General features: G+C 47.1%; 1 protein-coding gene across 1 annotated transcript in view; it reads right to left on the bottom strand.

The window, feature by feature from the left end:
• Tyn (trynity) overlaps positions 1-26,160 on the bottom strand; it is a 42,208-nt gene extending 16,048 nt beyond the window's left edge. The window contains exon 1 of the mRNA XM_071721937.1: positions 25,788-26,160. The gene's annotated coding sequence lies outside the window, so the exon portion shown is untranslated. The remainder of the gene's footprint in view (positions 1-25,787) is intronic.
• Positions 26,161-27,774: the final 1,614 nt, after the last annotated feature.

Here is a 27,774-nt window from a genome sequence, read left to right as displayed (position 1 = left end):
CTTTCTTCCGGGAGTAGAAGCCGGTAAATTTACACTACGATATATAATGGCACGAGAAATTTCTCAAACAAATTCCTTAAGATTCATCGAGAGTCATGTTGATTTTAGATATAAAAAAGTATATCGCGTTGTGTATGTGTGTATGTGTGTGTTGCTACGATGTTAGATAGCGTGGGACTCGCCACGACGTTCCGTGAGAAGCGTGATGGGCGCAGAAACCCGACGATCCATTGCCTTTCAGCGATCGAGGCGAATGATAACTTGGGATCGGCCGATCGATCGATCGATCGATCCAACGGACCGTACGTCGGAACGCACACCGAGAACGCGATCTCGATAAATCCTCCGAGTAATTAGCAGCTAGATCGTCGTCGGCGTACCATGCAGAAGACGAGCGAAGACAGGCGAAGACGAAACGAGCGAAGTAAAGAAAAAAGGGAGAAAAAATCACGATTACGCTGCTACGCTCCCCCGCCGTGGCGGAAGACTTCGTCCTGGTGCAACGACCTGCGGCGGCGTAGGAGCCCTTTTCCCCCCTCGCGCTATCACAGCACGGGAATAATAATCACGGAGAGGCAAGAGAGAAGACCCGACCTTTCGAGTTCTCATCTCCATGCATCCGTCCGGGATATTATCCGCGGTGGATGCCGTAAACGTACTATTCCGGCGCAGCGGAGAGACTTGTCCCACAATGGCGAATATTAAAATGATGTATCGTCGTTATAACGAGTTCTATAAATCAATGAGTCCTGAAATAGCGCTTGCCGCGCGAGAGGACAAGGTTTCTTCTCTCTCTTTCTCTCTCTCTCTCTCTCTCTCTCTCTCTCTCTCTCTCTCTCTCTCTCTCTCTCTCTCTCTCTCTCTCTCGTTTTTCTCAGTGGAGCCGCGCGGAAAAAATTAAGAGACATGGCCGTGTCCCGCGTCAAGTTCACGCGCAACAGCGCGAGGCGCGCCAAGTAAAGAGAAGTGAGAAATGTTATCTCGCGAAGGCGGTTGGCTCTCTCGGAAGGTGTATGAAGAGATCATCCTGCTGATACTCGAGAGGATAGAGGCGAACTTTTGCACGGGGGGGGGGGGCGTATTCTGCTAGAAGCCACGTTATCGTGGAAAACTCTGACATTTAACGATGGGGAAGAAACGTTCGAGTGAAGAGCGAAGATAGACGCGTATATACAGAAATCCGTACGGCCGTACTTTAAGGTTTTATATCAGGAAAGCGGTAATCATACGAAGCCTCATAAACGGCCTTTCAACTCGCATCTTCATCTTCGTCTTCATTTTCCGCGGGAGATTATTCGAGGGTTTTATCATCGTGCGCAAAGCGCCGGACGATTGGCGAAGCTTGCCTCGCGAAAGCATCGGAGAAACGTTAACGAGATAAATTGCGCTTCAAGGAAATCTCGTGTATTCTCTCTCGCGCGCGCGCTAACAAGCGGGTCCTTAACTAAAGTTTTCGGGTTTCCTCGCAACTAGTATCCCGACGTAGACACAATCGCGAAGCAATCATACAGATTTCTTTTTTGTTAACGGACACTTCAACGGATCGTTGATTTCGCTTTAGAACTTCCAAGTCGTTCTTCACAGCGTGGGAAGAGGGAGAAGCAATACGATGGCCTTCGTGCCGTGGCACTCGTAGCCTTCGGATCGACACTTCTTGCTCCTCCTGCACTGACATCTCACATTAGGTGGATTTTCATGATTGACGATCTTGCGCATTATTCAAACGAGATTGCTCCGTCCTTCGTGGCGCGAGCAGGTCGACGGCGCGGCGTCGTGATGCATCGACAATGGTAATGCCACGTTTAAGCCAAGACGAATTAATTATCGAAGGAGGAGGCGCGGGAAAAGACGGACGACAGTCGGAAAGGATGTCCACGTTTATCTCAGATTGAGGGTTTCGCGTAGCTGAAGAAGTTACCGAGCCTACAACTTCATCATCTCTCGCATCAGGCACGGCTCCGGATTTCTTCGTCCTCGACGAAATTAACCTCATCGTGGCGAATTACTGTCGGATGGAGAAAGGGAGAGGGAGAGGAAGAGGGAGACGAAGCACGGATGTGTCCCGTGTTTAAAAGTGGCGGTTTGCACGTAAACCGGAATAAGTAAACGTCGACTCGCGTGAGATAGCTATATGGGGGGATAACATCTGCGGCGAGGTAATGGAGAGACGCGAAAGAGAAAGATTACTTTTCTGCGGTCACGAATCGGATTGCGCGTGTAAATCACTCCTGTCCCGAGAGAGTGGACAACGATTACTAAACGCTCGTGGACTACCGAGGAAATGCGCGAGGGCTTCGCAAAAGGATTACACGCAGTCGTCTCTCGACGCGAACACCACGTTGAGCCACCAGCGGCGAGATAAACTTAACGACTTAAAAAGTAGAAATAGCAGATTAAGGAATAATTATAGCCGGTATAATCAAGATATAACATTTTAAAATTAATTAATTAAAATAATGGTAATGCGAGATATTATGAAACGATAATTCGGTAGATTAATAATAAAGCTATCTTCCCCTCATGATCGCTCATGGTAGTCAAGGGAATATTCTCCGTATGAAGGATCGATAAACGCTCGAGCTATTAGACATCTTGTCAGCATCGAGTCGGGATGAAATATTAAATCTACAAGTTCTCCAATGTACAGGAAATAAAATCGAGCGAATGGATTTCAGGAAGTATCTATCAATTTCATCAGTTTGATGTTAGAGCTTGGCGGATATATGCATGAATTATCGTGCTCCCAATAACAGTGTTTAGCTCGCGGAAGGAGGAGGGAAATAAGATGGAAAAGAGGAGAAGGAGGAGGAGGAGAAGCAGAAGAAAACTAGCAGGGGATAGGGAAAAAGAGAACGAGGAGTCCTTCCGCAATGAGGCCGCGCTTATCTTCTCCGTAAAACAAAGTGGCCCGCGGCTATTCCTCGCTCCATTTGCACGAGATAATCTTAATATCCGTGCGGAGCGAGGGAAGGAAGCGGCTAAGGCTGTGCCGCGCGGATGATGGAACGATAACGCGACCTGAACCCTTCGAAAACTAGATTTAGTTTTCCGCGGAGATCTCTCTCGGCAACTTTCCTCGCCGTCGACGTAACTGATGTAAGCGAGAGCGGGAATCGAGGCATCAGTTAGAAAAACTTGTGTAGCCGCGAACATAATGAATCGTTCGGTTAATCAACCAGTTGCATTACTCGCGGTGGGAATGTTCCGTTACGTCGGTCGTTCCCCGGTTTACGAGGAAAGAATTTGTCAGGAACTTGTCTTACAAGCTACACGGAAGCGGCGACCTTGAAGATATCACCGTGAAAAGCAGAAGCCGATGAGGAAATTCTCACATCTCTGAAGACCGGACTGATAATTAAGCGGCGCGACCCGTTACCTCTATCTCAGTCCCGCGGCGAAGGATCGCGTAATAGGCTGTTTTACGGGGGGGAGGGGGTTCGAGAAAAACGGCCTTGAGGCAACAGTCGCTTCCTGGGTGGAAAAGTCGACGGACCTCGCATCGACAGCTTAATGATTCCGCTAACAATCTTAAGAGTTTAATCGATAACGAACTGGTTATTTCCATCGATAGACATCAAATAATAATTAATTCACGTTTAAATAGATAGATTTTACATTATTTTGTAACGTGCTTTTAATTTCCTCTTTTTGAGCAATTAATATTATACACACAAAAGAAAGTACCATAATAATAAATTTTTACACAGCGCAAGAGAGCAATCCGATAAGCAGTTAACTGGTTATTGACTGGCCACTTTGCGCCAGTTCTTTTTCCCTGCAGTACTTACATAATGACTTAATTGCCCGAGTCTGAATGCGGGGAGAGCAATAAATATTAAAAATACACAAACAAGTTTACATTTCTCGGAGGACAGGATTGATAATTAGCCGGGATGGCGGTCACTGTGCCGTTACTCCGTATTGTAATGAGGCAAAGTGCGAAACTCGAGAACAGCGTTGAAGGATCCTCATCAGGAACGGTGCGCGTCCTCGCGTTTACAGTTAAGCCGCGCTGTCGTATATCGTTTAATCCTACCCGCGGCGTTTCCTTGCGATGTGCCTCGCCACGAAGAGTCGCAAGAAATTTATCCTGAAGACGGGACGAGCGAATAATGCGGAGATACAGAACCGAGGTGTCCACGCGCGTCGACGACCGTTACCGTTGCCGACGTTACGCCAGCGATCTAACGTAACTTACGGACGTGAGTCGCATCGCGAAACCGCCTCGGGATCACATTCGCTGATGAACGAGAGTGGGCAGTATATCATGCGTGTGCATGTGCGGCTCTCGAGAAAAGAATCTTGAAAAATGCGAGACTCAAAAGTACACGTGTATTATTTCATCTAAATCTTTTTTTTTTTTTAACAAAATGTACGATTATTTCCTCCTTTATTTCTTCGCGAGAGTAAAAAATTAATTTTCGAAACGGCGAAGGAGGAAAAAAGAGATCGTCCGACGATTTTAAATTCAACGAACTTCTAACCCACTTAAGGCGGATCGCGTATACCGCAGTCTCGTGTCGCGGTGTCATATAAATTTAATTACGTTGGAAGCACCGGTTTGCAAACTGCCGACACGACAACTGCCGGCGAACGATACACGCTACCGAGAACGGTGGTAGCCAGGGTCCTGTCCTGCCATCCTGCCGTAGACATTACGCGGTCGTGCTCATGCAAAGTCTCGAAGCAGCTCTACGGAGGACGAGGACATTTGATTCCCCTCGTGTCGGGCGCCGCCGCGCCGCGCCGCGCCACGCCGCGCCACGCCGCGCGCCGTTGCGGCCCCGACGTGTACCGCGATTTTTGCGCCCCGGCATCCTAAGCTAATCTCCGTCGCCGTGCTGCCTTTTCTCTCTCTTTCTCCTTCTATCTCCTCATCATGCTCATCCGGCTCCCCCGGTTGGGGCCGATGCAAATGGAACGACTGGGAATAGGAGCTCGGAGCAAAACCAGCGAGGCAGGACGGCGAGACAAAACGATCTCCAGGAGGGAGACCCGCTGTACCCGCTCAAGGACACGATCCACCTCGAAAGCGGACTCCGTGACAAGCGATAGAAGAAGCGGTATAGGAGGAGAGCAGAAGGAGAAAAAGAAGAGGAAGTCTATAACTAGGGGAGGAGAACCGAGGAAGAGGGAACATTCGCAGATCCTGGTTACACGAAACCGCTTGTTCGCGGAATTTTTCTCGATTAACTGCGGTGGACGCTGCCACCGGAGAAGCGCTCGGAGGTCTACCGATCCTAGGAGAGAATGCGGGCCCGGCAACGGCGACGCGACGGCTGGGACGACGACGGGCGAAGAGAGGAGAACGAGAGGGGAAGGATTCGTTTCTCTATCGTGTCTCGGGATCGCGGTGCAGATGCAATAAATTAATACTCTTGGGGGCGGTTTCGCCGACGGCAACACTTAGGATAATTTCCATCCCGTGTCCCTCCGGTTGCGGCGCGGCGTCGTCACCGGCTCGAAGTGCGCTCCCGGTGAAAATGCGGTTTCGCGATTTCGAAACGCTTTTACGCTCGCGCACAGCGAGCAGGTTAAGCGTAATGAATATCTACGCGAGGCCTTCTTCATACCGGAGAATCGGTAGTTCCACTTAATTCGCGTTAATCGTCTCTCGCAAAGAGACGATTCTCCTGGCCGCGGCTACTAATCTGCGCTCCTACCCGCCGAGAGAGAGGTTTCTACCTTCCCTTTTTTCGAAATTAATACTCAACCGGATCTTTTTTTCTTAACTCTCTTACGGCACGCTGGCATCGCGGTAATGTCAGCCGACAGGTCGTATCGAGCGCGACGGATGAGCGCCCTGCTCCTTCTGGGATGCATTCCTTGACGCAAACTTGAACCGGCGCGGCGCTCAGCCCGAGGGGGGGTTCAACGAACCGGTCGATAAATTGCGCGTCTACGATTCCCCCCCCCCCCTGCTTCGCTAGTCGGACGCTAGTCTCTTACACTCGGTAATTACGGATTCGCCGGGCGACTAATGGCTATTTAGAACGGACCAGGCGTGATTTAGCGTCCCGCTCGAGTACCTTCAGTACCTTGCCCTACCCGCGGCGCGGCGCGGCGCACTTTTCGTGACGCGCGTATCGCGCGATTTGCATCGCGGAAAACTGCCCAACAGGCTCTGAGCTAATAGGCTTGTGCTTAGAGAAGGGAAAAGGGATCGGGTTCAACTGGGCGCGATCCCCCCGTCTGGTTAGGCATTTTTCTATCACGCCGCGCGCCCGCTGGCGACCGTGCCGGCTTAGTAATAAATTATCCGAGGATTACGCGAATGAATGTAATTATGAGTCGGTGTGCAATTGGGATTGCGATTTACGCCGGGCGTCCAGGCCGGACGTTCGACCCGCGTGTACGTAATTTGCATGTTAATGGAACGAATAATAATCACGCGTGCTCGCAAGCGAACGCACTGATATCGCGCGATGTCTTGCTCACAAGCGCGCCTATGTAGCTCTCGCAATTACGGGCCTGATCTGAAAAAGCGACGACGACTCGAAAAATATCGAACATACACGTTCGATTTGTTGTTAATCTCGACACGGGATACTCGTGTAACAAAATGTCTCACGCAGACGGTTCACGGTCGTTTAAAATGCAGGTCAGTGTCGCGGCGGATGGAAAGACTTTCACTACGCGCTTGCTCAAGTTCGAGTAATCTTGATTATCCCGCTGACGTAACGCAATAGCCGCGGGAACAATGGCGAGTCTCAGTATGCGAATCATCCGTCAGAGTTGCCACGTAAGAGTTCAGGTTCAGATCTCGTTCAAAGTCCCGGGCCGCACGAGCTCTCACGGACGGGACCTCGACCTTCAACGTTCGAGGCTCCGAGGCTCGTCTCGTCTCCGAGAAGGGAAGCGAACCGGCGGAATAGGAAAAGAAATAGCGCGGCGGGTGTAATCGGGACGTGCGATTATGCGAGCCGCCCTGCGGTGAGCGAAACGAACCGTCGTACGCCGCTCGGACGCGGCACGTAATGAGAAATGATCCCGAGTTAATGAGTTAGTCGGTTGACGAACGTGCGCGCGCGCGCGCGCGCGCGCGAGCGAGCACACGAGGCCAGTTACCGGGTCGAGACGTGACGCATGCACGCAACGAAATCAAGCGTTCGCGGCCGTCGAGGCGCGAATGCAGAATGCAGATGCGATGGGCGGCGAGTGTCGTTCCGGGGAGATGAGTAGCGTCTTCGTGCGGCACGAAGAATCTGCGGCGCGTGTACGCGGCGCGGCCGCTCGAGACGCGCGAGCGTGAACGACCTTGGGCACCGAGAGTTGCGCTGCGCTCTCATCGGTGGTGCCTCACCTGTGACCGGTTTTGGCTGATTCGCCGCTACCGGTAGCGGCGAAAGTGACGGCCGGCGTTTTTACGCGCGCGTCCCCGCGAAGTCGGAGGTCCGCGATTATACTCGCGGGATAATTGCACGCGCGAACCCCATTCGCCTCCCCTGTTTTAATTCGCGAGTGTCCGCGGAGGTAGTTGAGAATGAAAAAACAGCATCGCGAAACGTGTATGTACATACATGTTCGTTTCGTATAGCGAGTAGACACGCAATAAAACTACATAATGCGTTTTCTGAATAACACCTCGTTAAAGTAAGACGCGTATTTTTTTCAACCGGGCGATATACGTACTTTAGTTTAGTTAGAAAAAGAAATTGTTATAATCACGTGCCGCGTTTTAGTTCGCATCGTCTATCGCTGACGGTGTATCAAAACAACCGTGATATACAATCAACGAACCCGTAATCAACGCAATTCAATTCGCGGTAAAAAGCACGCGGCGGGCGCGTCTTACACGAACGGTAACGTAAAGATAATGATGTAAAATGAAGCTAGGGGGGCGAGTTAAGGATTACACGGTCGATCAACACATCGAGGAAACTCCGAGCGCGAGCGCGAAGTCGGTTATATCATTCAGCCAGAGGCGTTGAATAATACATTGTAGCCTCGAATCAATTTGCCAACCTATGGGCCGGCGCATTCATTTCTTATTTGATTGATTTTGATCTTAAGTTTTACCTTTTACCGCCGCGCCGCGGCGTTACCATCTCACGGAGCGGAATTGAACTGCGTCTAAGCTAAGCGTATATCCGCGATATCCGTGGTATCAGCGGGCGGAATTACAGGCGAGCCGCGAGAAATCGTGGTTGTTAGGCAAGGAAAAGTCCTTTTTGAATGAGGACTTGAATAATAAATTTTCCGCATAGAGGGAAGACAGAGAAGGAGACAGGATATTGCGCCTTCCTGTGATTCGTCTTGCCGTCGGCACGACCGCTATTCCACCAGAATTGCATTCATCGCACCCGCCACGTCGTCTCATTGCGCCGGATGCACCGGCTGCATCAACAAGAGCCTGCATACTGTGTAATCAGTCCGTAGGCGCGCTTCCCGATTCGCTGCAACTAATAGCCTCGGGTGCGACGGTGTTGTTAGAAGTATCGTCAGGAAATAGAGATAGGCAGGTAGAGAGGAAGAGAGACAGGGAGAAATAATGGAAAATTAATAACTAGTTAGATAAATGAGCTTAGAATTAGATTCAGGCTTGAATAACATTTCCGAAGGCTTAATAAAATTCCTTTTTAATTAAACTTCTCTCTTTTCTATTTTTTTCAACGCAATTTTTATAAATACGAACGAAAACAACAAAAAACAAGAAAAAGAGTGGAATTGCGGCTCTGGCAGAGCTAGTCATCTTATAATTCGCAGGTAATGATGGATTAATTCCATCACTCGTCTCGAGACAGAAGGTATGTACAGTTTCAGCTAATAGATAAAAAAGGCAGTAATAAAACGAAAGCGCCAGATGTTCGCTCTCGGCGACCTTCGTAACAATTGCCTCAATAAATTCTCCGTCTTCTTTTTCTTTCGATTATTATTAAATCGCGATGTATCGGAAGGGATTTCTTGATTTCGAATTACTATCATATTACTCGAATTGTCCAATTACGTAATTATTGGAATGCTATTCTAATTACCTTAATGGGCAATTCCCTTGTCAGAACTAATAACCGCCTGCGGTAAATTAAAGTAAGCGAGATCCCTCTGTACTTTCGTGAGAACGGCGCCTGCTACGTACTGCACCCTACCTCTTTGCCCGTAGCAACCATGCCGGATGCTCTTACGGTATGTGTATATCTCACACGCGGTGTATAAACGTTACACCCATCAGGAGGCAACGTATACCGGCGAAAAAAGGTGGATTAAAAGCAATCTAGGGCCATATATATTTCCCAAGACGGACGCGGACGGATGCGCGGCCGCGCGGTATACACTCGCTCGGCAATAGCCGTGCAATCAATCCGCAAAGATGACCGCGCCGTACCTCCGTACCTCTCGCCTGACAGCCCCTCGTACGACTAACGACGTACCTAAGTAACGCTTTCTTAAAGTATAGCGGTTCACGGGCGTGAACCGCATTTCATCGAGAGCGACGCGACGCTCCGATTTTTCTATACCTATACCGTATTGCTACGCTCGATAATTGGCTTAACGCCACTTGCGTTCTCTATGAATAATTACTTGTGAATAATCACCAGTCACGCGAATTGCCTACGGACATCACGGACGCTCTGCAGAAGTCATCCCGGCTAACTGCCGTTTCTTAAGGGACTGAATGAAGACCGCGCACGGGAGATACAAATTACCGGCCCTTATTTACGGGTCTCGACGGAAACAAGAAGATCGGCGAGGCGTCCCAGTGCGAGAGATCGTAACGGTATACTATACGGCAAAGGGCCGAAACGGTCAGCCCTAAGCGGCGCTCCCTTCTCTTGTGACGCGGCTGGGTGTTCACCCGGACAATTAATCAACGACCTCCAGCGCGACTGTGAGTTTCCGAACGTCAGATTTCGCCTCCTCGACTCACGAAGCGCGCGGAGGGTACCGTTACGCAAGAGACCGCCGCGAAAAGGAGGAGGAAAAACGGTAGACCCGCGCGCGAGCGCACCTCTTTCTCCTTCGGATCGGTTTTTTTTTCTTTCTTTACTTAACTCTCCTCCTCCTCCTCCCCCTTTTCCTCCTCCCACACTTTGTCCGCCCACTCGGTGGTTACGGAGAACGGTTCATCGCGACGAGACTTCTCGCGCAATCACAACTTTCTGCGGCTTTCGACGTCGAAAAAATTCCGATTCCGGAACCGTCGTCCAGATGTAACTATAAGCTTCGTGACTGCGACTTGCGGCGCGAAGTGTCCCTTTTTTGTCTCGTCTCGTAACGAATTATCGGATTATGCCGAATCGCATTCCGAGGCGGAACATCGCGTATCGAGGCGCGTTACGCCTGTCGCTTAAATCGCCGCGACGCTTGTTTTTTTTTTTTTTTTTACGAGAATTAGCAATGACGTATGACGCCGTCGGCGGAGTTATTTTTGTCGCGCAAAACACACAGCGGGTTGACCCAGAAAATAGCACTTACGTACGTGAAAAGTTGTTTTATTCGAGGTATTAATGCTTGAACGAAAAAAAAAAGTTCAAGAGGAATAAATAATCGTCCTCATTTTATCTCATCGGCAAATAACACCGTGAAATATGTTAAGCGGCTGAGAGAAAGATCTCCCGTTCGTGCGGTGTGCCAATCTGGGAAGCAATACGCGATGAGACCTGTCAAAAGTGTCGACGATCATCTCCTCGATGCATATCACCCTGGATGCAAAATAACCCGGCAATTAATGAATCGTTCTACGATGAGAATTCCGGTGTGACTGACGTGCCGTCACGCGCAAGTATATCGTGACTCGCGAAGGTAGCTATTACGTCGCTATGCTTATTTAATCGCAGACGTGCTTGGTGGCTAAGAGCAGACGTTGATACGGGACGGTCGGGATAGGACGGAACGGTCTGCCATTCCTCTCGATCAATCCTTCCCGAGAGGTTCGCGTGTACGTATGTGCTAATTGGATTTTTTTCTATAGAATCTCTAGAATCTCAGATTGTTCAAGATACAATATAACAGTCATGCGTCGCAAGAAATGTGAAAGCAGATCCTCTTCAGTTTTCATATATAAGTTTTCATATAAAAATCCCGTCTGTGCTCAATTTATTAATAGAGGGAAAAAAATGGAAAGGCGGAATCGAGAGTACGTGCACAGATTTAACGGGATTGGATAATTTTTTTGTAGAGCTTCACCACAGGCTCTACCAGCGTTTACGGTCGTTTCACGTACTGCGCTATCGGCGCTTTTATGGTCAACGCTTGTTATGGAATTCATGCGTGAACTCGATAACATGCGATGGTAGAATGCAACGAATGTAACCGTCGAGGAAGTTCTTGTCGGTTTGAAATTATCATTATCTTAAGTGTAATTGAAAGGTCGAGTGCAACAGTCGATACAACTCGCTCTAAGAAATTGAGATGCTCCAAGTTGAAGATGGAGAGATTGTAATATTTCATACCTTTTATACTATTTTTGTACGGACCCTTATAATTTTTATCTTTCGTAGGAAATGTGAAAAGCAATATTTTTTCCAGAATCTTCTGTTACATTTTAATTTCGTCGAATCTTAAATAATCTCTCGGTTAAATAATAAACAGGCACTATGTTACTAGCTGCTTCGAAAATACCTGGATAATATTCGTGACTTCGAGCATTTAAGTAATCGAATATATTTAGATAACACTCGAAATAATAATATTAATGTTTCGCAGCGGCGAGCAGTTGTCGTACATTAATCATGATTCATATTTACTTATAATTCACAAGTTTTAATTTTGCGGAATTTAGCGAGGAAAAAATTCGCACCGTGTTAGAACACATGCGGGCGACAAGAAATAATTTACCGACAGAACGCATGAGAAAAAATATTTTCGCAACACGCAGCACGCACAACGACCTGTGTTCTACAAATTCAATCGTCCTTAAATTATACCCTTCGATGTCGGGGGTCTATCGTCCCTCGTAGCTAATGAAAATAAGAATTATAAGTAATAAGGGAGAGAGAAGATAAAGAGGCCTGAAGCCGACGCGGGCGGACGATACGAAGCGAGAGGCGAAGAAAAAGAAATTGAAAAATGCCTAAACCTTCGGGAGGCCCGCGGCGACGAAGGGAAGGGTTCTGAATGTTGCCGACCAATAAGACGATATAAATCACAGGAGAGAAATCCCGCAAATTTTTCAAGATAAATTTCTACAGTAACGCACGTACGAATATAATCGCGCGAATTTTTGAGAGACGCGGATCTGTACAATTTAAAAAAAGATACGCGCTCATCAAATTCATTATCTCGTCTCGTCGGTGCGCGGAGCTGCCGCGGTGAAACAATGGATCCCCGAGTGCGCGATTCTCAGGAAACCTTAACCACCGGTTGGGGCGTTGTCGTCGTTAAAGTCGCGTTAAACTTAGCACCGATTGTTCGCTTTCCGCAGTTACGACTTACAGTTACCTACATATACATTGTGCGCGGAATCCAGATCGCCGATTCTCAGCGATGGCCCACCTGCTGCGTTAAATCGCTGATCACGGCGTAAAACTCATCACGGAAATGACGTAACGGTCTCGGTACGTAAACGTAAATTACGAAATGCTCCCGGCATTGAGCACGATATCAGTTGAGCGATCTACATTTTTTGTTTGCATTATAATAGTGCGCGTTATTAACGTTTATTTTTATAAATATTGTCATATTTAATATAACGGGATTGTTTTACGCAAACAATGTTTAATGATTTTGAAGAAACTCTTTTTTTTTTTTTTACTGAAACCAACCGTATCGTGAGTTGCGACTCGGCACTTGTCAAATATAACCGAGAGGTAACGTACACGGAAAAAAAATGCTGTTCAATTAAAAAAAAAATGTGGTTTCAATTATAAACGTCGACGTCACGGGCTGCCATAAACATAAGTAGTTAATTCAATTGGATATTATTGGGCCAAATATTTAAATTATTAAAGCAACTATCTAATGTTTTTGTTCATTAATATATTGATGTTGCATCAATAGATTTCATCTCGATTACACTGATGCTGTCGATACAATATCATTTTTTTTCCGTGTATAAACAAACGATATAGTAAGAATCAGTGACGGTTAATTAATTTAATAAAAGCTGGAGAGTTGCGATGTAGTACTACTCGGCGAGCGTATATGCGAGCTCAGTCGGCGTTCACGCGTAACGCAAAAGATCACGCATGTTTACCTCGTATTACCCCTCGCCCCGGCAATTTCGCGTCGGATTATCACGTATCAACCTGGGAAAGACCTGGGAGAGAGATGCCGCGCCCATATATTTATTTATATTTCAACGTTCCACCACCGCCCTGGAATCCAGACCAGGAAGCTCGCCGCGAAACATCCAGGAAGTTGGTAAGCGCCTCGAGTGGATCGCCGTTAAAGTGGACTTAGCTAAACCCGGTCGTCCACTCCGACGACGGCTGCAAAACGACAGAGTGTTTTGCCAACATCGTGATCGTTGGACGTCATCGACCGCGGTCGTATCAGTAAATTCGAGCGCGTCACCGTTCGACCGTCCCCCCGCTCGCCGCGAGTCGATTTCCTTTAATCTTCCCGTTCGCTCGACAACCCGCGATTTGAATTAATTGCTTAATGATGCTGTTCGTGCACTATGTAAATATCAGCGGATCCAGCTCGACCGCGTATACACGTGAATAAGTGGACTCGCGTGTGTCGCGCTGATATCATTCTTTTAAATGGCAACATCCTTCAAGATAACTGTTCGCGATGATTGCGGGATTAAAAATGATTAATCGATCCGGATACCGCATTATCGATGAAAACGATCTGCGGTAATTTATTTATTACCGACAGCTGTTACGCTAACTATATATATCGCGTTTTCTAAATTCGCCCATCAATTCGAAGAGTCAAGCGGTCTTTCGCCGGCTATAGCATTCTTTTGCGGACCTCGCAAGAGTTCCGTTTCACCGGGAAGTCTAATGCGATATGTAGCGGCGCGTAACGATCCTCCTAAAGGGGCATGAAGAACAAGGTCGTTGGAGTTCTATTAAGGCGGCCGGCGCGGCGCGGGCGCGGGGATCGTCATGTGAAGCAGGAAGTGCCGTGGCCGTGCAAAATGTATCTCACGAGCGATAATCGCGAATGGCCGCCGAAACCGCATTTCGAGGATTCACGGCGGATGGAGGAAGCGATAAAACGCCCTTCTCGTGCTCGTTATGAGCCGCGATCCCTCATTAACCGGACCCTCGCTCAATTTAGGGACGATAAAATCCGTACGCAAATTACGGCGATCTTACATCCTATTCGATGCGTTTTGCAGATCGTCTAGAATTCCGGACCACGAAATTTCGTGTCATCCCGTTGCGACATCTCTCCCTCTATCTCTCTCCCTCTCTCATCTCGTCACGGGTTTCAACGTCTCGCGATGTCGCAATCTCGCGCGTCACTAAATTGGCGTCCAACTGTGACGATATCATTCGGAATGAGGACTACGGACTCGCGTGCGCGGGATTACCAGAGAGCTGGCCCCCCTCGTCCTGTCGTTCCAACAGCTGGAATAACGAGACTCTCGCGGACATTACCATTAAAATCGTGACTAGCGGTTTCTGCCTCTTCGAGACGAGGGACTAAAATGGTCGCCCGCTCGTCGTATCGATGATGATGCTAATTGGAGTGGATTGAAACGAGCGGTTTTTATCCTCGGGGCGATTCCCGTCCAGGAAGCACTCCGCGGACGTAAACCGACCGGCGCGTGAAAAAAAAACGTGTCAATTCGATTGAATTACTCGCGCGAAATGCTTTTTACACGCCAACGCTCGACGCGTTCGCGCGCGCTTAATTCTTGAATTTTTTTTGGCGAGGGGACGAGCAATTTAATTGAAAGTGATGGCTGAATGCAACCGGCGCTATCGCGAGGCACGATCTGCAGAATATCTCATTCGTCAGCTGTCCATTACAACGCGCTCGAGCGCGATGCGGAATTACGCTAACTCCCGCGGAAATCAACGGAGAGATTGCGATTGCGACTATAACGGTGTATACGTTTTCTCGTTGGGGGAAGGGGGGGGGGCTTAATATCTCTCGGGGAGTTTTAATTCAACCGATACGCATTAAGAGCAAATACGGGATTAAGAGCAAACGGTTTATATCGGTTTCGTAATGGACGCGTATTTTAATCGGGGCCGAAACCTGTCTCGGACGTATACGCTCGTTAGACGCGGACGTCCCGTTAAACGCGGCGGTAATTGCTGTTTGCAATAAACTCATTAGACTAGTGTCTACATTCGACGTCCGTCTTAATCCGAGGGTAAAGCACAGTTTCCGGCAAACGGAACAACCGTCTCGCGGGTAAGTATAACGCGCTACGGATTCGTCCGGAAAGTAAAGCAAGAATCGACGAGCCGTGGACCTCCAACGGTGACGACTGATTGGAGGAGCGTAACGGTCTTCGAATGTAACAGCGAGGAATCGAAGACGGAGCGGTTACCGTTGCGCGATCCACAAACTCGGAGGGCCCCGGCGCAGATATCTCCATGCACCAACGTCGGTGCCGTGGCGGAGTCGTGTGCCGCTGTTTGCTTTCCATCGCGCCCGTTCTCGTTCCTTTGTCTGTCCGCCGTTCGTTACGCGCATCATTCGTGACCGCGCACGAACGACTGATGATCTGAATGCAGCTCATACGGACACCGCTCATCACGAGAAATACAGTAAAGCTCCATTCGTCGGGATAATAGAGGCACGCCGGGTCAGATAACAGAATTTCCATTATAAGAGACCGTGCGCGCAATTCAAGACGAATGCGTGTTATTAATTGGGCTAAGTGGACTTACGAAACCACGGTGGAAATAAGGACAATTTTCAATAGAGAGCGTTCAGCGAAATAAAAAATCCTCGACAATTCATACGTATACCGCCATATGGTTCGTCCCCGAGATATAGCGGCGTATATCTCCGTTTCGCGAGTTACCATCTGCAAGGTATTGCACATAAAACATACACGTGACACGTTTACATACGCTTATACAACTCGGCATTCCTACTCCTCTTCTTCTTCTTCTTCTTCGGATATAGCTCTTTCATTATGCCGAACCCGTGCGATGTCTGGATTCAACCGGGCGATATACGCGCGTGTCGAAGCCCGCGAGTTACGAGATAGAGGAGCGTAAGTCTCGCGCGAATACCGCCCCCGAATGGAGAGAGAGATTCGGGGATATTCTCTCTTTGCTCAGCGCGCGCAGAGATATACCGTTGGCCGTGCCACAAATTCCGGGAATGGGATATTTCTCACTCAGCCTCCTGCATACACGGTGCAACGTATTATCTCGCATGGCATCGCCCCTGCGCGCGCGATAACGCTACTTAACGCGGATCCTAAAGCCGTTAACTCGCACGACGTGTCGAAAATGAATGGCGTCCGCTCGAGAAGACGCTGTGGCTTTTACATTCTCTCGGTTGCGCAAACTCTCGTCTCTCGAAGAGACTCGAAGAGAAAGTCCGAATTACCGTTTAGTGCGGCTCGCGCGCCGCAATTTGATCGCGGATCAGCATGAATTGCGCTGGTTATCTAAGACCACTTCTCCCGTTATTTTGATCTTTGTTATCTGATTTGAACAATCGTATGTGTAGCCGCTATAATCGAGTAACATCGCGAGCCACGCCGCGATTATCGGCGCGGATATCGAGTAACGCGAAGCGTTCGTCTCACGGCAAATTGAAGTTTTAAATTAAACTACTTGCTATATGATCGGAGTTAGAAAATGAAACGGCGATGAGTCACCGTTTCAATAAAATCTAGTTAGACGTGACGCGAATGCTCGATGAAGCCGACGCAATTTTCTAATTGAAATTCGCGGGCTCATTATTTATACAGATAAGAGAGATATCAAATATAAAGAATCCCTGCATGAATTTTCATATAAGGTAACGGTATCAAATTTCGAAAACGTATTTTAAAGATCCAATATGAAGCTTAATCATACCGTAATTTACTACATTTACAACGTCGACGTGTTTGCCGATGCTTCGCTGGTCTCGTTTGCATCCAAAATACTTTTTTCCTTTTTAATTAAGATTTATAAATAAAAAATGAGCTTTAACTTTCGCTATCTTACTTCATATTTATATGTGTGAAATACATAACTGAATCTGACATAACTGATTCTTAATCCTATTCTTGTTCCTCTTATTATTCTAAAATTAAGTACCTATTCTATATCTCGCTTCCACTTGTTTTCTTAAATATGTGTTGCATTATCGTTCACAAAAACGTGTGTATAAACACTGTTAAATATTAAAGAATGAAATTTAAATCAATAATAAAATACCTTGAGTTAAATAACATTTTGTTACTTTCAACTACCATGTATATGTCAAAATTTATTTTAACACAAAATAGTATTATTTTAACTCCATTTAATTAAATTAACATTCAAATGAAGAAAATTACCGTTAAACGATCAGAATTGGATCTTGGTTGTCTAATAATATTATTAGAATGAATTTTATGTGCAATTCTTCGCCTTAGCAAACCACGAGCCATTACTTTCAAACTTAAAACGCAATCTCAACCAAAGCTAGAAACAGCACAATCACATAATTAAAATAATAATCAATTTAATCGTACTATAACACACATCTTTTAGGAAATTAGAAATAAATTAACATTGTTTTAATTAAATTAACGACATATTGAGGAGGAGCAGTGGCAACTGCTCCTCCTCAAGTGGCAACTGATCAAAAGTGACTCAAATTGAGTGTAATTTGACACTACGAATTTAACTTAATATATGATACGCAAGTATCAACAAAATATTAAACTGGGATCCATGGGGTTTATTAAACTTAAATGACTACAGATCAGTCATATTCTCTCTCTTGCGGTAACATTCGAGATAAATATATGCAAAATAAGCGCCGCAGACGCCACTCGCGAGTTCTTTCGAAATACCGGTTGCCCCGGGGCGACTGCGCTTCCGCATCAAAATTGCTCGAATATCGGCGATCGGGGCGGTGATCGAGAGGCCGAATCGATATTTGCGGTCGTTCCGAGAGACCATCATTTCAGCGTTCGAGCGCGAATCGTCTTTGTCCACCGACCGAGAGTCTCCGTAATCTATTCACAACGCCCAACTGTTCCCCCCATATCTTCCGCGTTCATTATTCTCGCTAGGATAGGAATGCCGAGTACCTATATGTCGCACGTCCGACATCTCGAGTTATCAATAAGACGCGGCGGAATTCCTCCAGCTGGGTCGCGCGGCGAATGAGCTAAATCGTGACGACGCGACGGTGACGGTGACGAGGGACGACCAGTTCCGTCGAGTCGAACGCGACTCGCGTGATTCGAGATGGAGGAAAGATTCTGTGGTCTCAGAGGACCGCTAAGCACAAACGGATGAACGTGCGTGTATGTGTGTGTGCGGGCAGTCATTCGGCTGGAAACTCCTCGCGAGATTGCCGTCTAACCGGGTCAAAGACATGCAATATAAATAACACCGATATTCGCGCCGGTTTATAACCGGCGAGCGGGATTATTCCACTTTTCCGGTGTCATCGAACCGATCCGGCATATCGGGTGTCCTTTATCACACCGGCCTGATGGTAGTCGGTTCGCGTAACGTGATTCGCGCGCATGTCCGCAGCTGCCGGAATCGATTATCGTCGACGAGCCGTAAACGCAGACTTTATATCGCGAATCATTTTAGATATCGGGATTCGCAAGCGAGCGAGGCTCGCTGAGAATTTATGGCTCCTCTGTCGCGGCCGTCAGCGCGTATTAGTTTAACATTTCCCGGATATACGTTTCTCCCCCATTCATTTCCCGCGTGACGTCTCTATATTCTCGAGAATGCGAATGTTGATCTTGTTTTTAACGCCGTGTCATCTTTATTGGTAGCCCTCGAAAATCGGTCGAGCCGAACGAACTATTTGGAACAAGAAATTCCTTTCGCGCTGTCGCGCGCGCGCCCGTTTCACGCGTCCCGATAATATATCTTCACCACCACGGCGTCGCGTCGATGACCCCCTTTCACGCCGTGTCTCGTTCCTCCGTACCGTTAATCGATCAATTTGCAAAGCGCACGTTTCGATCGGCGCCTCTTGTGCCTTGTGCCATGCCGTGTAGCCAGGCACGTTGCGCCTGGCTTTCCAGATTGCACGACCTGATCCTGCGCGCGGCGTACGGGGCCCACTGATTATTACGTGTCCGCCTAATAGCCCCGAGCGAGCGAGGGTTCGATATTGATGACCCACTAGCACGGTTTATTATCCACCACGAAGAGGCGATTAGTTCCTTTAGCGAGTCGACCAAATGACGTCTCCACCGGCTGCGCGGTATGCCATATGCATCTTACGCGCGCGCGCGTGTGTGTGTGTGCGTGATTTTGCGTTTACCTGTGTGCGGGGCAGACATTTTACAGACTGGTGGAGCGATAGAGCACCGTAACACCGGAGATATGGACAATGGACACGGAGGAGTTTTAAGAGTTACGCGTAAAGTAATTCGTTTCAAGAATAATATGAATAGCGAAGAAATAGCCGGATGAATTAGCCGGATAAATTAGCGTTTCGCGTTTTAGCCGGCAAGTAATTCTGCGAATATTCGTGACGACGACTCGCCAAAGAAGTCACAACATCGACCAGGGCGTTCTCGTGCGTATCCGCTTCCGTTTTCAGCGCCAGCGTCGAATCGCACTTTGCTCGCGCGCGCGCGCGTTAAACCGCGGCGTATAGCGCACGGAACAGCCGCGCAGCGTTAGTTTTAAACGCGCGGCGGGCAATTAGTATTCAAGCGAAAACGCGCGCATCGGCGAAGCAACGCGTCGGAGATAAGACGAAATTATTACGGTCCGAGTGAATTCTACGAGAAATACACGCGAGCGCGCGCGCGCAATGCGTCGCGTTGCGAGTATCACCAGGAAGTGAGCTCTGAAACGTGCTAAGCGCTTTAATAACGAGCGTCGAACTGTCGTCGCCGTTCTCCGCAGGTTCGTTCGCCCTTTACGCACCCGTCTTACGCGCGTTCGCGCGTACGGGAGCCTTGACCCGACACCATGGTATGCCCCTCGAATGGCGGGCATGCGCTCACACATGTTGGCTCCACGATCCCCGGCGATTATACGTTGCGCGCCGCGCGTTATTGTTCGCGGATGGGAATTCACTTGCGAATTCATTTGCAAGCGCAACGACCGTTATGTTCATTCTTTAGAAAAAGCCGGCGAGCCCGGACCGAGCCGCGCGATGTATCATCCCGGACAGGTGACATATTTGCCTTCGCGACGTCGGGGAACGTGAACAAGCGTCTAAGCCGATTGAGATTAACGGTGCAAGATTAGCGATTGTCCCGAGTGTCAACGATTGTCTTCGGGATTGAGAATTTTTATGTAAATAGAAGTAGGCAGAGAAATGTATGGATCGCAGTCATCGCGGATCCGTCCAATTTCCATACACCGATGTAGACCGCGGTTAAAGTTGTAATCTGCGGAATCCTGATGATGCTCTCGTCACGCGGAAAATCGAGGTCTCCTATATATACGTGTCGGTAAAAGTAACACACACACACACACACACACATACCTGAGATTATCGCGGTAAATTGAATTCTGTTATCGGTCCATACCCTTCCGTCGGAATTGCTCGTCCGGAAACGTATATGGCGATCATTCCCCGATACTTTATTATTCCCGATATCGTTTCGCGTGCCACTGCGGGGAGTTAATTTCAAGCTACGTCTATGTGATACTTCCTGCAGAGCCAGATGGACGAGCACCTGCATAGAAACGGGTAGTCAACGGAGGATACAACCTGTTCGAACACCCCGTGGTATCTTCTGGGTAGCTTCTTTTTACGGTTATTGGTCCCATTCCTCCACTCGCTTCGTGCACGGTAAGAGAGTGGCCGGTATACGACGGGAGAGCACGTGTGAGAAAGCGATCCCTCTCGTCTTTGTCAAGCAAATCAAAAATACGAAACACACCGCGTGTGTGTTTCGTATTTTTGATCTCAAAAATCTCGCCGCGAATAAAGAAAGACGCGCATACCTATAATTTCCTTAATAAGACAGGATATCTCTTCTTCAAGGTGTAACAAGATGTAGCAAGCAGTAAACGGCGATTTCCTTTCGCCGATAACGCAAAGTCGTCTTTTTTAACGAGAGTTTGGAATCGCCGCGATCACGCTACAGATGGATCGCGGCATTGACTTCTCTTTCCAGCTCGACTCATCGGGAAAGATCCATGCGAATTCACGCATACGGCGTATACTCGGCGCGTATCGGTCTATTTGCACGAGAGCAGTGGCGATGGCGATGGAGATGGTAGGAGCGTGCGAGTTAAACGGAGTCTTGGTCAGGGCCGTTGGCAGCTCGGGGTCAACGGCCAGGCGGCGCCTGCGAGATCCTCCGTCGCTCGAGCGCGCGAGATAGTGGGGCAGGTCGCGTTTGCAACGCGACGTCAGGGAAAAAGGAAAACGAAGGTAGCAGAGGAGAGGAACGAAAAACACACTCGGCACTCGGGATGCGCGCCGCGCGAGAAACCGTTCTTATCGCGCCCCTCAGATATACCCGCGACGTTTTCAGCGGCCCGACCGAGCGAAATCCCTCCTGATGAGGTAGACCATTTGTGCAAATAGACTTTAAGCGCGGCTAAGCCTCGAAATTAAACTCGCGTGGTCGCAGCTGCGAACGCGTCCGTAATGGCCTCCGGGCATTTGCGGACGCGGCGATTTTTAGATTATTATTGTCGCGATTATGTGTGCATTTCCGTGTACTTCACTTGCGAATATTATTTCTTCCCGACGTGCTGTTTCATATTTAAAAATCGATACGCAAATAAAACGGCAGCAAATGTCGCGGGAAAATTCATTACGTCGCGCGCATCCCATTCCCTTTCGTTTAAATCCGGCCTCATTACCGGCGTAACGACATCCTTCATCTTTAATCGCAAGAATAATGTTTCCTCCCCGAGTCGGTATCACTCCATAAAGATGCAACTTCGTTAGATACGTCGACTCATCGTAAAATTTACAAAAAAAAATCCCATTTGCGAGCGTCATCAAAGTGCGAAAGAAATGTTACGCGCCGGGATTAAAGAGATATCTCTCGTCTCTCTTACTCAGGTCCAGCGCCGTGAATCTCGCCGCGGCGATAAGGCAAAAACCGATCGTCCTGGTTGGCGCTCTGATCGAAGGCGACGTCGAACGACGACGATGATGACGAGGAGAAGAGAAGAGCTCGAGCCGGTCACGCCGCGGTGATTTTGCACCTGGGGACGAAGCACTTTTATCCGGGATCCTCCCTTTCCTCGTTTAAATTGTCTATTGTCGCGATCTCGTGTACGCTAATGGGATTTTGATATAAGCTCTGCCCTACGGGATGGAGGTATAGGGTAATTCCGAGAAACCCCGAGATACCAGATGCCAATGATCGAGTAGCTCGCATTCGCTCGGGCACACACTCTACGCGAAGGTCGTTCGGTTCAACATGACGGAATTGCAGGGAATCATTCGGGGCAGTCGGCCAATAAAACCGAACGCTATACGGCCAATCGTGCGCAAATGGGGTTTTCTAAAGACGTTATATGCCCCACGAGATCGCGGAGCAAACGTAATAACCGGAGTAAATTGAGATGCACTAATAAGCATACGGTAGCGAAAAAATGTGGGGGAGAATGCGAAAGATGGTTAAGACGTAAGTATCAATAAGATGGATTGCGAAATATCGTAAAAGGGGAGCTATTACGGTGCTATTACAGTACGAATTACGATGCGCTACGGTAATAATCGAAGAACGAAGTGGATTAATTTATATATAAAATATGTTATAATAATAAAAAAATATCGTTTGCATACAGTTTAGAAAAGTCTATTGATACAAATCTGAACAGTGTCAGACACATATTTTTGTACATGGACAGGAATATAAATTAGTGAATACAACTAGAAATTTATCTTTTATCATCGCCCATTTTTAATTTCGTGATATTTCGCGCTGTGTAGTTAAGCCCTGCTGAATTGTACGGTTGGAGTCACTAAGATCTAAATTATATAAGAAAAAAAAACATGCGTTGTAAGAAGATACTCATTAGTAGACCTAGTAATTATCAGCATAATAGCGGTTTTAAATCAGAAACTTGCAAAGTATTTGACGTTAACCTGACAGCAAAACGTGAGAGAGGCGAATGTGGTGCGCGATCAAAATTGCTATGCGTAACGAGACTATATCGTTGGAAAATGTGTCTAGCAATTTTCATCTGCTCCGAGATTTAATCAAGATCGTGCAAGCTGCGATACTACACGTGGATAATTAAAACGCATTTCGTAAGTAATTAAAGCACATTTCATAAGTAGTTGTAGCTAGATAAAGCTGCATAATGAGAATAAATTTATAATTATACATATATGGCTTAGGGGTTCACACATGATTCTATTGTATATAATTTCAACTTTAGATCGTTCCAATAAAATTGTTTCTTCTCTGCTGAATATATTTTACCTATTATAAATCAATTACGTACTACATAACGAACTGTATAAAGAAATAAAAATGGGCACAAGCAATAGGTCTTGTTAATTTTAATAGCACAATACAAGACATCCCAATTAACTGCACTATTAACTGAAGCTAAGCAACAGGAAATGTCGTAATTTCTTTCCTTGCACGGAGTGCACCCGAAGGGTGCAAAGCAGACAGAATTTCGATACTCTCGTCACGTCGCTCGCACACGTGTAACATAAACGTCTGCATAATTCATCGAACCCTACGTGTGTGATTCCTGGGCAAACATTACAACTACTTTGAAGGTACTAAATGTTGAACCTGCGTGTTATGAGAAATGTGGCTTTTATATCCTGGTATTCCTTTGGCAAATATTAAACGGAAAAAATGAAATAAATATGAAGTGTACACCCGATAAAAGAGACTGCTCTCGTTAAAAGATACTATATATATATATATATATATATATATATATATATATATATATATATATATATAGATGACATTAAAAAGAGCTGTACTACTTCCAGAAACGATGATTCATAAATTTCGTGGAATAATCTCTCAGTAGCGCGGAGAGAATCGGAAGACGTTACGCTTCCCTGGCGTTGAACTCTCCGAATCGAGAACTGCCGCGTCGTTGAAGGTACAGCTGGCGATGAGATTCTCGCGACACAATTGCTCAGCAAATAAATAGTCATATAGAATATCCGAACAGATTTTAATTTACCGTTACAATATCCAGTCGTAATATCTGAATAAGAATAATTTATTCATACATTTTACATTCTCGATCGCGAGCCTTACAAAATTTTAAAAAATAAATTTAACATTCTTTTCGAATTCTATTTAAAAAATGTAACATTATCGATTCCGCAAACAAGTGTCTAACTTCTGACTCACAAAAGTTGGAGGTCGATGGACTGGGTACACGAACGAGCAACCAGAGGTACCAGCATGAATATTCGGGACACGTAGAACGAATACACGAAATTGGACGCTTATCTCGCTCGTTTTTTTTTTAAACGATGCTTTCTCGCTGAGCTATGCACACATTTTACAGGCAAGTACAACTTCCTTAGACTGTAAAGTTTGAAAAATCATTGAAAAATGTTGAATAGATCACAGACAAAGTACAAACGTAAAAATGACCGGATTGCGGCATGAAAAAGTCTTTGTTATAGGCGTCCATTTTCTCGCGTCCAACTAAGAATAATCTCTTCGACCTTGAAGGGCTATTCCATTCGCGGCATCGAGCTCTCTCTCCCATTCGTTACGCGAGTGCAGGGGTAATCCATGAACGCGCGAAGCAAATCAACGCCCGTGAACGAGACCGAGAATCGAGCGGCGCGTACGCGTCACACGCCGCTTAAGAGAAATGAGTTTCGTTTTCGCGCCCTCAGCTACAGCTGCCTCCGCACACTCTCGTCTCGCATTTTTTAAAGAAACCGTACTCGCGTACGTATGCCGTTGGTATGTAACAATAACCCTTTGAAGCGCTGTGGTCGCAACGCACAACCACATCTTGTAGACGCCTACATAAGGATATACCAATAAAAATTAGCGGTATTTCTTTTCTCTAAGATATATCCACGAAATCGACCAACACGGCGCGCGCGTTATCGAGGATTAAGAGAGATTTCAGCATTGCGTTATTATTGAGATATACGAGGCCCGCGATAGGGTGCATCTCTCTCGGCGGTATACAAGGGAATTAATCATCTCATCCTTGAGAGACACGAGACCTTCTCTCGGGACGCGTAGCTCATGTGCGCTTTTGTAACGTCCGCGTGCTCTTACCGACGCGGTTGCTCAACAGCTACGGCCCTGACTTTGAACCGAGGCTCTCAGCGTGGGAATGGCGGCCGCGAGAAGTGCCGGCGATCGACGAGGAACTTATATAGATAAGATTCATATTTTCAGTTATTACTCAGAAACAAAATTTACTTCCAATATTACTTCGAAAGACCAATCCTATTTTCGTCGAGTTATCATATTTCCCCATCTCCTCTTTTTTTTCCGGAGCACTGTGAAAATAAAATCCTCACTGTTACGGGGACTTATCGGTACGCTGCCATCGCGCGATTCGAGGTCGATCGACTCTCGACGAACGTTCACCTAAGGCACCGCCGAGGAGGACCTTCGCCATGAACTTCTGCACGTTTCCCCACGCGCGATATATCTCACTTCTCGATATCTCGCGGAATCGTGAAGCGATCCTTCTATCCGCAGGCGTCTCCGCACCCAACGAACCCGTTTGGTCGTTGACACTTTTTATCACGTCGAGGTACCCTGTCGGCCGTGCCTTCCGCTGTTCGCGCGCGAACAAACGCGACACTTTTCGCACCAGTGTTAGCACCAGTGTTAGCACCAAAATCCCACGTACCTTAGCCGGCTTATCCACTGATACCGCGATCCCAGATCCTAGGTTCACCCCAGTCTCTAATCACTCGATAGTTCTAATCACTGGTACCGGTTAATTTTTTTTCTTCTTTCCTTCGAACTTTGTCAAACCCGGAAAGTCTCTGTCTCTCGAGGGTGGCGGAGATATCGACGTAATTCGATGGTGATCTCTCCGCCAAGATTTTTCGACACCCGGCCGATCACACGCGACTCTCGAGCACTTGCCGTCCGATCGACGTGAGGAAAAAAAAACGACGCTCCTGTTGGCTGGACTGTCGGCACGGCTCTGTCTTCGAGGCAGCGCATCCGCCTGACTTTATAAACCGAGTAGGTCGAGTGGTGGGTCGCGGCTGCTTGCCGGCTATAACTGGAGAACGATTGGAGAACGCTGGTTAAAGGCGTCCGCGGATTGGCCCGCGGATCTAGCGGTACCGAGACTCCATCCTGGGGGATCGACTGCCTCCGCGGAGCCGCGATGTTTCCATGCGTTCCTCTCTTCCTACGGCCCGGCTAGTTACCCGGTGTAATTAGGGAACAGTGACATTTTACCGTTTTTCCCTCTCTTTCTGTCCCGCTCCGCGTTTAAGGCCTCCTCGATCGTGCTATCAGTCGACCGATACGCGAAGAAAGAAAAATCTGATCCGTCTCACCTCGAGCGAATATAAATTAAGTGTAATAACAGCTCGGAAGTGTGACACAAATAAGAAAAAGCTGATTTTTAATTATAAAACAATGACAAATAACGATAAACTGTTCTTAACATGTTTTCAATATATATATAATAAAGGAAAATTAAATAAACTAAACCTGAGAATTATTATCCTCGTTCGTTTCTATTTGCATTTAATTAAAGAGAGTCGCAATTAGAATGTTGTTCGCATCGCAATGGGGCTACGCGCCACGGGAGACAATTTTCAGAAAACTTGAACGACACCAATCAGCCATACGGCGCTTAGCAGCGTGCATAATTATGCTAATAACATTTTATTGTTCGTTAACGCGACGTTTAATGCGACGAGTAGCTTAGACTGTATATTACTTCCAATCGCGACACGCGAGTAAATGCAACAAGAAACGATTCGCATTAATGTAAACCCAACGCTAAATAAAGGTAAACGGTGGCTCGGTATAGGCCACCGACGGTGCAGCAAACGTATAATTTCAGGCTGAGAGCTAAAGAGCGACGCAGAGAGTTCACGATAGTATACGCGGAGTGCGGCCGACGATTTTTGCGAGACGTCACGAGAAAGAAGAGAGAGGGGGGGGGAGAGAGAGAGAGAGAGAGAGAGAGAGAGAGAGAGAGAGAGAGAGAGAGAGAGAGAGAGAGAGAGAGAGAGAGAGAGAGAGAGAGAGAGAGAGAGAGAGAGAGAGAGAGAGAGAGAGAGAGAGAGAGAGAGAGATGCCTCGTAACTTCTGCATCTACGCGGCACCGTAAACGTAATGGCGGTCACGGACCGTCAGCCGTGAAACTGTTATCCACGAACTTGAGCGGTGCGAAGGAGTCAATAGGCTCTGACGCGATGGAATGTCGGCCGAAATAACAATCCTTTCTCTCCGAGTCTCGGGGTCGACGTAATTTTTTGCTAACAAACTTTACGAACTCTAGGCTATGTGGCACCTTGATCTGTCAAGAAAATATACAACTCCTTAAGAAATTGTCTTCAAATTTATTTTAAGCTTTACTTTATAAAGCTATCCCTTTTATGATCTATACATCGAATATGTATTTATTCTCATAAAACATTTTGGGTCTGTTTTTTTTTAGCTGCACTGGCTGAACTGGGCTGAACTGGTGCAATAAGTTAGAGTGAAACAAGTATATTATGTCTCACTCTAACTTATTGCACCAGTTCAGCACAGTTCAGCCGGTGCAGCTAAAAGAAACAGACCCATTATTAGAATTTTTAAATATAATTTTAAACACTGGTTGCTCATGGAACACGTAATTTATTTTTATAGAAAGAGAGTGG

The sequence above is a fragment of the Temnothorax nylanderi genome, unplaced genomic scaffold (genome assembly GCF_030848795.1).
Source record: "Temnothorax nylanderi isolate EJ_2023f unplaced genomic scaffold, tnyl_v1.0 TNYL_tig0446_pilon, whole genome shotgun sequence".
NCBI classification, from domain to species: Eukaryota; Metazoa; Arthropoda; class Insecta; order Hymenoptera; family Formicidae; genus Temnothorax; species Temnothorax nylanderi.
Note: the sequence above shows the minus strand (reverse complement) of the source record. Positions and strands in the feature narration are given on the sequence as shown.